The sequence below is a fragment of the Vespa velutina genome, chromosome 14 (genome assembly GCF_912470025.1).
Source record: "Vespa velutina chromosome 14, iVesVel2.1, whole genome shotgun sequence".
NCBI lineage: Eukaryota > Metazoa > Arthropoda > Insecta > Hymenoptera > Vespidae > Vespa > Vespa velutina.
Genome location: NC_062201.1, coordinates 2,114,888 through 2,128,847, shown reverse-complemented (window position 1 = coordinate 2,128,847; position 13,960 = coordinate 2,114,888).

Genomic DNA, 13,960 nt, shown 5'->3' with positions numbered 1-13,960 from the left:
GATCTCTCGATCTATCTATCGATCTTCCATTATACGCCCATAAATCCATACCTCACCCTCTCAGTTTCCATTCATCCCTATACGGGGTTGTATTTTTTCGAAAGGGAGCTTCTTTACTACGCGCTAAGAAAGAAAATATTTCAGGTTGCTCCATTATTTCCCTATCGTCCTATTTCTTTCTAACGGTAAAAAAAAAAAAAAAGAAAAAAACGATAACGTTTTCATTGATATAAAATTATTTATAAGAAATTCACGGCTTATTATATCTATTCGGGATCGTCGATAGATAATACACGGATAAGGTGTATGTATTGTTCGCTTTTTTTTCTTTCTTTTTTTTTTTTTTTTTTTTTTTTTTTTTTATGTAATCACGTAATACCACCATGTACTAACATGATCAGATCGATTTGAGTTTCGTATCTTAAAATTTGTCACTCGTATCGACGATAGATTTGTGTCATCGATTAGTTTAACTCCCTCCCTCTCTCACTCCCTCCTCCCATCCACCAATTCATATTCGTATCAATCGTGAATTTTTAAGATAACGTGACACACGAATAAATAATTTTATTCTTCGAATTATTTAATCAAAAATAAAAAATCGAGTCTCTCTCTCTCTCTCTCTCTAAATAAAGAAAAAAGAGAAAAGAGACAGAGAGAGAGAGAAAGAGAGAGAGAGAAGGATCGAGAAGGGCAATGAAAAAGCGATAAAAAAAAAAGAGGAAGAAAAAAAGAAGAAAAATAATTATCGCGACGATCGAAAAGGACTGAAGGAAAAAAAAAAAAGGAAGACGAATGATCTTTGGATCGTTCCATCGATCGAAACTCCATACATTTACCTAATCGTATCGTGTTAAAACCCGAATAATCTGCAACAGCTGCTGGCAGACACTTAAAAGTTAGAAGCTATTTATAGTAGCAGCAATCTGGTCATTTATTCTTCGTTACCAGATAATCTCATTTCCGACGAAAAGCTAACATACTCTCGTCGTACTCTGACATCTTGTTTCCTCTGAGGCCAACGACCGACCGACCGACCGACGACCGGTCGCCGATCGTAATGAAAGACTACTACGATCAACCCTCCCACGATCTCTTACATTTATTTTCATTTTTCAATTCTTTCTTTCTTCAATTTTTCTCCCTTCAATAATAATATTTAGAATGAAAATTATCAATTTTTTCTTTCTCTTTTTTCTTTTCTTTTCTTTTTTTTTTTTTTTGGAAGAAAATTTCGAATTTTATAACGACACTAATCCAACGAACGAATATCCATTAATCTTCATTATTTTTTTATTATCGACTAAGATAAAATCGCTAATTGACGATATTTACGATAATTGAAAAAAAAAAAAAAGCAAAAAAAAAAAAAGAAAAAAAAAGAAGAAAGGGAAAAAAGGAAAAGAAAGAAAGAAATATCGACAAAATTCAATCGAATACTACGAAATAAATATAGATACTTATATAAACATATTTCATGAACTCGTTCTAATATCAATAAAATTATATTACGAATATAGGATTTTATAATCGTTTATGTATCAGTCGACAAGAGAAATTTATTAATTTGAGAAATATTGAAATGTTATTTCGTATTTTAAGGATAACTTATTTAGATATATGAAATATTAACAGGAAGGATGCCACATCGATATTCCGATTCTAGGATTTCTAAGACCTACTTATCGTCTTTCCTCTTTTATAGATATTTGCCCTTTATTATATAGACGTTATCTCTATTAATATCATGGATAAAAAAAAAAAAAAAAAGAAAAAAAAACAGAGAGAACTCGCATTAAACTGAGACTGTTTCAATATTAATCATTGAAACTCAAAAGTACAATAACCGTATTAAAGTTAACGTGAACGTCTTATAATAAATTTTTCTATATATTCTATCTTTCGTTAATAAAAATATTTAGGATATATATATATATATATATATATATATATATATATATATATATATAGAATGTTCTAATAAAAAGTATCTAAGAAAATTATTTTGAAATATAATAATTTTTTTCGAAAAATCTTAAAACGATACAACTTTGTTTTCAAGGAGAGACAAAAAGAATCCTTTAACACTAATCCTCTAATTCTAAATCCTCTAAATCAAAATCTTATGAAACATCGATGGATCAAATAGTATGTCATTGGAAAGATTTTTTTTAATTCACTTTACGATGATCCTATATTTCTTTTTTCTTTTTTTTTACTTCGTTTTGTTTTTTTCTTTTTTTTTTTTGTTTTCTTTTCTTTTCTTTTCTTTTCTTTTCTTTTCTTTTCTTTTCGACAAATTTTCATCTCAACGAAGTCTTCGAAAGTTAAGCATTTCGAAGTTACAGATTGAAAACAATTTTTATTTTATATTAAATATAAAATAATATTTATTCACCATATGAAAGATGACAAAGTTTTTGACGAATATTTACGTCGAACGTTCTGCAGTTCTAATCCGACGAATGTATCGTACTAAAAAAAAATTTATTGATCCCACTTATTTTTATCGGAATAATTTAATCGGAAAGTCGTAATTTGATTTATTTATTGAGTTTAGATTTAATCATTGATCGTAGAAATCATTCAAACTAATCTGAACTAATCGAATGAACCTGATAGATTATAGAACGTTCAACTTACCAATCAACAACAAAAAACTTTATTATAGTATTCGAGAGAGGCAATAACACATTAATAAAATAAAAACTCTTTACAATCTGAGATTCGAAAAAGTATTTGGATGAAAATTAAAGGAAAACAAAAAATAAAATGAATAAAATAGAATAAAAGAAAAAATAATAGCACCATAAAGTGTATTAAAATAGCATTAAGATAATGTTACAATTAGAATACTTAGAACTGACATTTAACATTTTTATTATGAATTTTCGTTTAAATAAATGAAATTTTTCAAAATCAAATTTAATTAATGTAAGTGTAGCGTTTAATATCGTGTGAAATTTTCTTCAAGGTTTCAATGAAAATATTCAAATAAGTAATTCGCGGATAAGAATTTTTCCATGGCAAAGATTTATATCGAATAATTTCCTTCACTCCTCACCCACCTCCCCCGAAATCAAAAAGAAAGATAAAGATCAAAGGAACGAAGGAAGGAAAGGAGCTTGAAGAGAGATCGATTTTTTTTCTTTTTTTTTTCTTTTTTTTTTTTTTTTTTTTTTTTTCAATCCCACGTTTTATCCGCGTTTCAAGGATACAGTTATATCTTTGGAACTTGGGATTGCCGTTGACCGTGGGGATCTTTCTACGCTACGTTTCATTATTTATATATTATTAACGTGTTTCTCGAGTTTCCAAAGGTGCATGTAATGCAAAAGAGGAAGAACAGAAAGGGGGCGGACAACCTTCCAACGATGTATTTTTTTTCCTTCTTCTTTTTTTTTTTTTTCTTTTTTTTTACAACCAGGAGATATCGATCGTCGAGAGAGAGAGAGAGAGAGAGAGAGAGAGAGGGAGGGGAGGGGGGAGGGAGGGAGAAAAAGAGAAAGAGAGAAGAACGGATGCAGGCACCTTACCCGTGCCCAATATGCCCAACTAACCTTGAGGGCCTTTACCCTAGCGAGAGCGACGTGGTCGACCGTGATCACTGACCTCCAAGGTCACTTTTGTCGCACACAATATAGAATGTCATCCGGGCGGCTCTACGATCTCGTTGCACTGGAAAGATTCTCTCTCTCTCTCTCTCTCTCTCTCTCTCTTTGTCTCTCTCTCTCTCTCTTTCTCTTTCTCTCACTCTTTGATTCCTTCTTTCTCTTTTCACACACATATTCTCGGCTCTTCTTTGTCGATGATTCAGCGTCGAGTAACTCCGATGATAACGAAAAAAAGAGAGAAGAAATGATGACCGACGTAGACGATAATGATGATGACGAGGAGACTATGATGACCGATAATCATTTTCGACGAACTTTAGGTATTTTCTGAGTTTTATGTAAAATCATTGGCCTTTTTACGAAGTTCGCCGAAGATTGTCGAAAATTGTTGAAAATTGATTTCCGATGATACTCGAAAATTGTCGAAGATTATCATTTTGGCTATCACTATCGTTGTCGGTTTCGTCGACCGTCGTCATTGTCGACGTTGATTCTCTTTTAGGTTTTCGTCGTTGTTGTCGTCGTCATCATCGGTCATCGTCATCGTCGATCATCGTCGAAATTGTAGACAAATCGATAGCTTACAATGTAAAATACGAATGAGAAGGAAGGATTCTAGCGGTTTTACGATTTCGTTGCATCCGAAAGATTCTCTCTCTCTCTCTCTCTTTCTTTTTGGTTCTTTCTTTCTCTTTTGCACACATATTCTCGGCTCTTCTTTGTCGATGATTCAGCGTCGAGTAACTCCAATGATGACAAAGAAAAGAGAGGAGAGAATATGACGAGTGTCTTCTATCTCTTCTCGATGATTCAAAAGCGATGACCAAAGCGTCAGCGTCCAATTGCTTTTAAATCATACAAGATAGAGAGAGAGAGAGAGAGAGAGAGAGAGAGAGAGAGAGAGAGAAAAAGAGACAAGTTCTCACGTCGTTAGATACACCAATGAAAAAATAAAGAAAAAAAATTAAAGAAGTAAGAGAAGAGAAAAAACGAGACGATCGTAATCGATTCGTCATAGATCGTCAGACCGAAGGAGTAAAAGAGAGGGAGATAGAGATAGAGATAGAGAGAGAGAGAGAGAGAGAGAGAGAGAGAGAGAGAGAGGGAGATTACATGAATGAGAATCTATTACAAACGGAGACGTTAGAGGAAGAAAAGTTAGCAAATATAAGCGTGATGATCATGACTTCGACAACTACGGTAATAATTATGATGTTGATGATGTTGATGATGATGGCGATTATAATGATAATGATAATGATAATGATAATGATAATGATAATGACTGATCGTTCGAAAACGAGCACGTTGTTTTTCCAAGAGAATGTTATAGCAATATATACATGTATGTATGCATATATATATATATATATATATATATATATGTATATATGTATTTATATATACAAGACTGAAACACTTTGCGTTATTTTCATCACAGGAACGTTGCGAAACTCCTTTGGCATTGATTACCGTTTCCTCGAACCGAGAGAAAAAAATAAGAATTTCCGATCATGGCTGAGTTATAGGGTGATCGGAAAAAGGAATTTTACTTGTGTGACATAAAAAATAATGTTGATAAATAAAAATATAAGAAGATCAAAGATATATTATTATATTGGGTATACAAGTATGCATACATATATTTATATGTAAATATATATATATATATATATTTTATATATCCTTTTATATTGTATTATATTGTATTAAATTTATATTTTTACATAAATAGATATTAATATGTCTACAAATAATTAACGTATCTATACATAAATAAATATATTGTATATATATATATATATATATATATATATATATATATATAAATGTGTACATATTTTCGTGTTATGTGTACAAACTAATTGCTAATCTTTCTATTAAAAAATATATCACATTTAGTAAGGCGTAGGCAATTTTTTTTTCAACATATTCTATAAAACAAATTTGATTTTTTTGTTTTACGAAGAAGAGAGCGTTTCGAAGAAGAAAAAAGAAAAAAGAAAAAAAGAAAAAAGAAAAGAAAAGGAATAGAGCAAAGAAGAAAATTATATAAATTTTACAATAATACGCATTAAACTACATATATAGAATTAACTCTATGCGATGTATTAGTAGAAACAAACAACACCTGGGCAAGTATCTATTTGTAAATAGGAAAAGGGGGGAAAAAGAGGTGGTAGGGGAAGAGGAAGAAGAGGTGGGTTGCTTTCTCTCATAGTGCTCTCACCTAGGATTTCCTAGCTCGTTGGCACGTGATCTTGGCTCTATACGTCCTGCGGTTACGCGTAGAGTTACGTGCGTGATATGCTAGCGTGACAGCTAACCCGACTTTGCTCCTCAAGCTATCTCTTTTTTCTACGAACATAAAAAAAAAAAATTACTAACTGGTACTATGTAATAGTAAAGAATAGTAAAGAAAAAAAAAATATATATATATACATATTCAATAATAATATTATTATTTCTCTATATATTCTATAATAATATTATTATTATTACTATTATTATTTCGCTCGTTTAATGTTTTCATTGAATATATTCCGAATGCCAACGTGACAAGGACAAAGAATTAAATATACCATTACTTGGATAACAATAATAATAATAATAATAATAATAATAATAATAATAATAATAATTTAACGGGCTCATAAACACCATTATATTATGAATCGGTAAAATAATATATTTAGTTAATTGCAAGGAAAAAAAAGAAAAAAGAAAAAAAGGAATAAAAGAGGAAATGTGATATGTTAAAAACAAACAAACGAATAATTCTGTATTTTGTCGTGTATAGACGTCAACAATGTTTGTATAAGTATAAAAAATATACGATTAAATGTATATTTTTATTCTAGTCATCTAATATGGATCGACAGAAAAACAGAATAAACTAGACTAAACTAACCAATTACAACGTCGAAGTCGCGAAAGCTGTCTGAACCTGACCGCTTTCACGTTACTACATTGTTCTCGAGAAAAGTCTCTATAATACTATTCTTGAGAGAAAGAAAAAGAGAGAGAGAGAGAGAGAGAGAGAGAGAGAAGGTGGAGAAAAAAAAAGGAGAATTAAATTTCCGGTAATGCAACGTTCCAACTTTTCAATTATCTATACAAACTACTATCGACCGTCTTATTATCAGTATTGTTAATCAAATTTCCAATTTTTTTCTTTTTTTTTTTTTTTTTTTTTTTTTTTTTTTTTTCTTTTATTGCACTCATTTAAATATCCTTAATAATGAGAAATCGAATTTAACAGATTAGATAATTTAATTGATAATTTAGACAATTGAATAAATTAAATTACTAATACTTCCTATTTTCTCTTTCGTGACTTTCCAATTATGCAGCTTATTCTTAAAAAAAAAAAACAAAAATTAATTGATTAATTGATTAATTAATTAATTAAAAGAAATAATAAAAGAGGACAATTTTTTTCAAAAGAATGACAATTCTTTTTTAGCTGCTATACGAACACTATAATGACTTTTAGCTGATATTCAAGTCAATTCTGAGGAGGAATTTTTTTGTCGCGAAAACTGACTCGTTTCCTTTTCTACTTTATATTTACAAATTTCTTCCAAACATTTTTGATCCCTTTCAAAACCCTTCAGATATTTTTTTTTTTTTTGAACGACCGACAAAAATTTAATGACGTATCAAATGTAAACGAACGTTCATAATTTCTATTTATTTATTACTCCTAAATATTTTTTTTTTTTTTTTTTTTTTTTTTTTTTTTATATTAATTAATCACAAATATTCAATCTGCAAGAAATGAATTAATATATATGAATACTTTGAATCAAATATAAATAATTATAAGTTTAAGATTACATACACTCGTATCGTTAATTGATATACAATTATAAATACCGATTATATTATTTAAAAATAATCGATTAAGTATTTCAAAATATTTGGCCAATAATAATAATAATAATAATAATAATAATAATAATAATAATAATAATAATAATAATGAAACAAAAGAAAGAAAGAAAGAAAGAAAGAAAAAGATCTAAATAAAGAAATAACAATTCGATCGTCGAACTGTCACAGGGGAAAAAAATCATTGAATATTTCTAACGACAGTCTAAAAATTACAATGAAAGGAATTTAATTAAATCGCACCTTTATATTTTATTACATTAATGTGTGATACGTTTTAAATGCATTTAATCGTAGATATCGTTGAAATAATAATCCTGATAACAATTTCGTTTATATGGAGTTTGTGTACGATCAATACGGGCTCCAGTTTCGCTGTAGGCTAAAGAGTTAATAATAGCCTCGTTATTCGTCGTATTAGTTAATCTTCGATTAGCTGGCTATTTATAAGAAAATCTAATCGGTGTAACGAAGCCTGTTATATGCAACGTATTACTCATTTTGTCTTTCTCTCTCTCTCTCTCTTTCTGTCCGTCTGTCTGTCTGTCTGTCTGTCTATCTCTCACTCTCTCTTTCATACACACACACACACACACACACACACATATACACACACAGAGAGACAGACAGACAGACACACATATACACATACGCATGCACGCACGTACGCACACACGCATATCAATTCGTAAACGCAACCAATAGCTATCGGGAGGCTACCACCTGAAGAATTAATGAACAATCGCCGGAACGATAAACAGTTTGCCCGATGAGCAAAGTATGTGTTATATATCGATATAATCGAGACAACGATGATGACACGACGCAGTTAACAAAACGAATGCGTCAATGCATTAACGATCGTTAACTATACAATTGTTATGAGTTTGATTCTTTGATAAACTTAGATCCAATGACATCTCTTCCATGTCTAATACGTGATTGTTATATATTTTTTACATTATCATTAATTTTCCTAAGATATAACTTTTCTATCGTTAATTACATTGAATATCTTACATATATTTTTTCTAATACAATGTTGAATCATGATCGATATTATTTATCGATGTAATGTAAAGATATTATAGGAATGCAACGATAATTAAATATATTTTTATTGATAAATAAGATATTAATGATCGAAATGATTGACATTAATAAATAGTAATTATTGAAATAGGAGAGAAGAAGATATATATATATATATATATATATATGTGTGTGCGTGTGTGCGTGTGTGTGTGTGTGTGTGTGTGTGAAATATATTCTAATATACAAGAATAATTATCGTTAGTTGTTAAATATATTTACTTATCATTCGCTTTATCATCGTAAATCTAATTTTTTTTATAAAATTTATCTCACGATTAAAACATCCGATAGGTAAGAGAAAACTTACTGTCTTATCAATTTTTTTTTTTCTTTTAGATCTTAGATCATCAATGGCCAAAGGGGATCAACCCTTGACCCCCCCCCCTTCCACCACCCCCCACCCATCGTGTCACTCTCTGATCCATGAATTTTCCAAAAAGTTTGACGTAAAAGATTTTGTAAATTATGTAAGTTTATTAAAAAGAAAAAAAAGAAAAAAAAATTGAGAAAAAAGTTGTTATTTAAAATCTTTAGAAAACAGAAAAAGTAATCTTAAAGGAAAAAAAAAAAAAAAAAGAAGTACTCTCATTGGATATTGAATGAAAATACAAAATTATTTTCTTTCATCGTCGAGTAATTGAATCAATAGGATCTTACGTTAGATTTCTCATTACGAACGATAATTACAGTCTACCAAATATCAGGGGAAAGATTTTTTTCTTTTTTTTTTTTTTTTTTTTTTTTTTTTTTTTTTTTTTTTTTAACTTCCTTTTCGTTATAAATTTTATAAATAGTTTTACGTAAACGTTTATACAAATGTTTGCAAATGAAAAAAGTCTGATAAATCGAGTACAGTAGATCAGCATCATTATCAATAAAAAGTATTAAAATGTAGACGTTCGTTAATACGAACGAATATGTCAATGACCATACGAAATCGTCGTAATGACCTTTCGACGATGGATTTTTTTTTCTTCTTTTGTTTTTTTTTTCTTTTTTTTTTTTCATTTCTTTTTTCTTTTATCTCTTTTCTTCTTTTTGCTGCAAGAAGGCGTCTCTTCTTTTTATCGCAACGTCCTATATAAACTTTGGATATCCATTGCGAGGGATGAACGAACATCGAGGTGATTATTTTTCTTTTTTTCTTTTCTCTCTTTTCTTCTTCTTCTTCTTCTTTTTCTCTCTTTTTTTTTTCTCTTTTCTTTGTTTTTTTTTTCCAGAAACAAAAAAAAAAAAAATCGTATTATGCAGTTACGTATAACATAAACGAGCCATTATCGAATGTCATCGTCTGTATTTCCAGGAGCAATGTTCTCTTTAAGATTAACGAACGAGCATAATACTTTCTTGACAACGTTGTAATAGAAAAAAAAAAAAAAAAAAAATGAAAGGAATAAACGAAATAAAAATAAATAAAATATAAAAAAGAGAGGGATAGTATTATTATTATTATTATTATTATTATTATTATTATTATTATTATTACTATTATAATTATTATTATTATTATTATTATTATAATTATCATCATCATCTTAGTGTCATTTTTTTTCCTCATTTTATTATACGATCTATAACTCGTGTCCTCTTTTCACAATCGTACGTAACAAACAATAATGTATGAAAAAAAAAAAAAATAAAGATGTTTTTAACTAAATTAACTTCGATTATTACAAGTTGATAAAATCGAAAAAAAAAAATGTACGATCATATAATATTACGATATTAATTGTAAAGTGTAACGATAAAAAAACAAATGAAAGAACACAAGAATATTATGTGTTATTAAAATACTTTAATAAATTTCTAAATAATATTATATTTATGAATTCCATTGTAATGTACGAATTTTTATTATAAATTTGCATTTTATTATAATTTTTAATTATATTATAAAATTGAAATTATATATTAGTGACAAAGTTGAGTCATTTGTGAAAAATTTGTCGTCATCATTTGGTAAACGATGATAATGTATTATATTATATAAATTTTATTCTTAAAGTGAAGCATATTTTAAAAAAGAGGGTGGGAGGGGGGAGGGGAAGAACGTTTGCAAATTTTTTAAATTCTTCTTGTAGATTATAAATTATAATACACACACAAATACACACATATATATATATATATGTATATATAAATAATAAATATATAATGTAATATAGGCAGTTTATAAATTATGTAGTAAATGTATGAAATAATATAGACGTTTATAATATATATAATAAATAAATAAATAAATATATATATATACATATATATATATGAATTATAATATTAACAATAATTTGTTTGTTTGGGAAAAAAAGTATATATACACACACACATATATATATGTATGTGTATGTATATATATATATATATATATATATATATATATATATATATATTAAAAAGAAAATAAAAAATAAAAAGATATATACAGAAAGAGAAAGAGAGCGAGAGCGAGAGCGAGAGCGAGAGAAAGACAGAGAGAGAGAGAGAGAGAGAGAGAGGAAGAGAGAAAGAGAAAGAGAGAGGAAAAGAGAGAGAGAGAAACGATAAACAAAATAAATTTATTTACGAGGAAGAAAAAGAAAAACACGTTATGTCAAGAAAAAAATAATAACATCAATGTGTATTTAAAACAGATTAGATTGAATCCTGGTCGTGACGATTTCGTGCAACTTTACATCATCGATCCTCGACGTTGTTTTTCTTCTTTCTTTTTTATCGTCCCTTTTGCGCATCTTTCAAACTCCATACATGGGTTCCATCACGTAGTTGCAACATTATCGTTCCCGTGACCCGTGCCGAATGAAATAACCTCCGTTATGATAATTCCTTATCGTTGTCCGATAATGCATTATCGGTGTTCAACGGTATTACAACAATTTAACAATTACAATCGAATCGAGGGGAAAGGAGAGAAAGAGAGAGAGAGAGAGAGAGAGAGAGAGAGGAATGAATTTTAATCTACAGTTTCGCGAACAAAATATTTATAGTCTACACAGCAAAAATGTTCTCTCGATCGCGACATTTTATATTTGAGCATAAGCAAATATTAACGTTGCGTTAATCGCTTTTTCTTTCTTTTTTGTTTTTTTTCTTGTTTCCTTTTTTTTTTCTTTTTTCTTTTTTTCTTCTTTCTTTTTTTTTCCTTTTTGTTTTTTTTTCATCGCCGACTGCTACGAATATGTCAATGAGAAATGTGCATGTCAATTATGAATTACGTTATACATAAAATTCCGATTAGTTGTGCGTCTATAGTAAATATTAACCGTCACAAATCGATGTTCGATCGATTTTTCCCGACGAAATGTTTTAATGCAAAAAAAAAGAAAAAAAGAAAAAGAATAAATAAATAAATAAATAAATAAATAAATAAATAATAATAATAATAATAGTGATAATAATAAAAGAAGACGTTTAATCGTTCACTCGAAAGATCTCAAATTAAGTTTTTTTTAAAAAGAAAGTAAAAAAAAGAAAGAAAAAAAACGAAGATACGTAAAAAAAAAAAAGAAAAAGGAAATAAAGAAAGAGAGAGACAGAGGGAGAAAGAGAAAAGAACCGGGATCATTGAAAAGTGAAAAGATGAACTATTGGGCTCGTTCAAGGTACAATGCTCTAACATAGCAATAATAATAATAACAATAATGACAATGATAACGATAATGATAACTATAATGATGACGACAAAACCGCAGGGCAGTTTGCAACATGTTGTTGCCGATTCCCGAGACCACAAACCCTGCTAACTCTTGAGGATCTCTAAAGGTTTTTGGCCTCGGGTTTACCTTACAAATGACCAGACAAAAAAAAATATATATATATATATATATATCTGAAGGATAAAATTGTAAAAAGTATAAAGCGCTTAGAAAGGAAAGAAATCTTTTTAAAGAATTCAAAATAATTCATAAAAAATAATCTTTTGAAAATTCAAAAGACTATTAAACTAAACACTATGGAGTATATTTAGAGCATATACTTGTGTCTTGCGATTGATTTCTTTTTTCTTTTCTTTTCTTTTTTCTTTTTTTTCTTTTTTTTCTTTTTTGATTACTCGAAGTCACTTCAACGGGATATAAAATTATAAAAAGAAATGAAAAAGCAAAAAACGTATCGTAAAAATTCGACTAATTTTCTCTATTTAATTTTATAAACCTAGCAACAAAACTGTCAGAGGTTTTAAGAGAAAGTTTTGAAAAGAAAAAAAGTCATCTCTCCTAATCAATACTATCGTTTGATAAAGGATTTTGACAATGATTCATATAATTCGAAAAGAGGAGAAATTCTTAAATAAAAATGTTAATCGTTCGTCATTTTTTTTAAATTAATTTTTTCAAGTGAAATCTTAATCGATGATTTAAATAATTGTGATGTTCTTTTTTCTATGAAAACAAAAAGAAAAACAGAGAAAAGAGAAAAAAAAGAAAAGAAAAGGAAACAGGAAGAAAAAGAAAAAAGAAAAAACAGTAAATACAAAAAATTTTCATACGTAAAATCTTAAAGAATCATTCTCTTTGACATCGTACAAAAAAGTATACGTATACCAATAATGACCTTGATGATGATAATGATAATGATAATGACGATAACAAACAATGACGATAATATCTAGAAAAAATAGATCGAAACATGAGAATCATAACGATTATATTAATTATAACTAATATATGTTATACATTATAATATATATATATATATAAAATAATATATTATAATATCAAACGATATCAAAACAATAAAGAATGAAGGATATAACGAGATAAAAAATATCGACAAGTAGTTAAATAACAATATGTTATATTTGTTGTATCTTAACATCCCTTATTACGTTTCGTCCGATGATCAATTTGAAAATAAACGAGTCGAGTAGACAGACACGTACGATTTCAATTATGCGAAGAATTGAATTGGTAGTTGAATTGTACGCTAGCGTGAAAGAATGAATGACCACGATCGTTGACCTTAGTCACTAAAATCAAGGGCTTTTACGTACGGTGCGAACGTTCTCTCTTTCTCTTTCTCTCCCTCTCTTTCTCTCTCTCTCTCTCTCTCTCTCTCTCTCTCTCTCTCTCTCTCTTTCTGTCTCTCTGTATCTCCCTTTCTCTTCAATTCGCTTGCTCGTTCGCGTCGCACATACATATATAATCGACCGCTTCCTTCCTTCCTTCCTTCCTTCCTTTCTCTCTCTCTCTCTCTCTCTCTCTCTCTCTCTCTCTCTCTCTCTCTCTCTCTCTCTCTCTATCACGAACGTGCGCGCGCGCGTGCGAGCACAGCAGCAAATCTCAAATGGGTCGACCGGTATACACGCACGTAACGGCTTCGTCTTTTTATCGTACATTTCACCTTTCTACTTTGCAATCAAG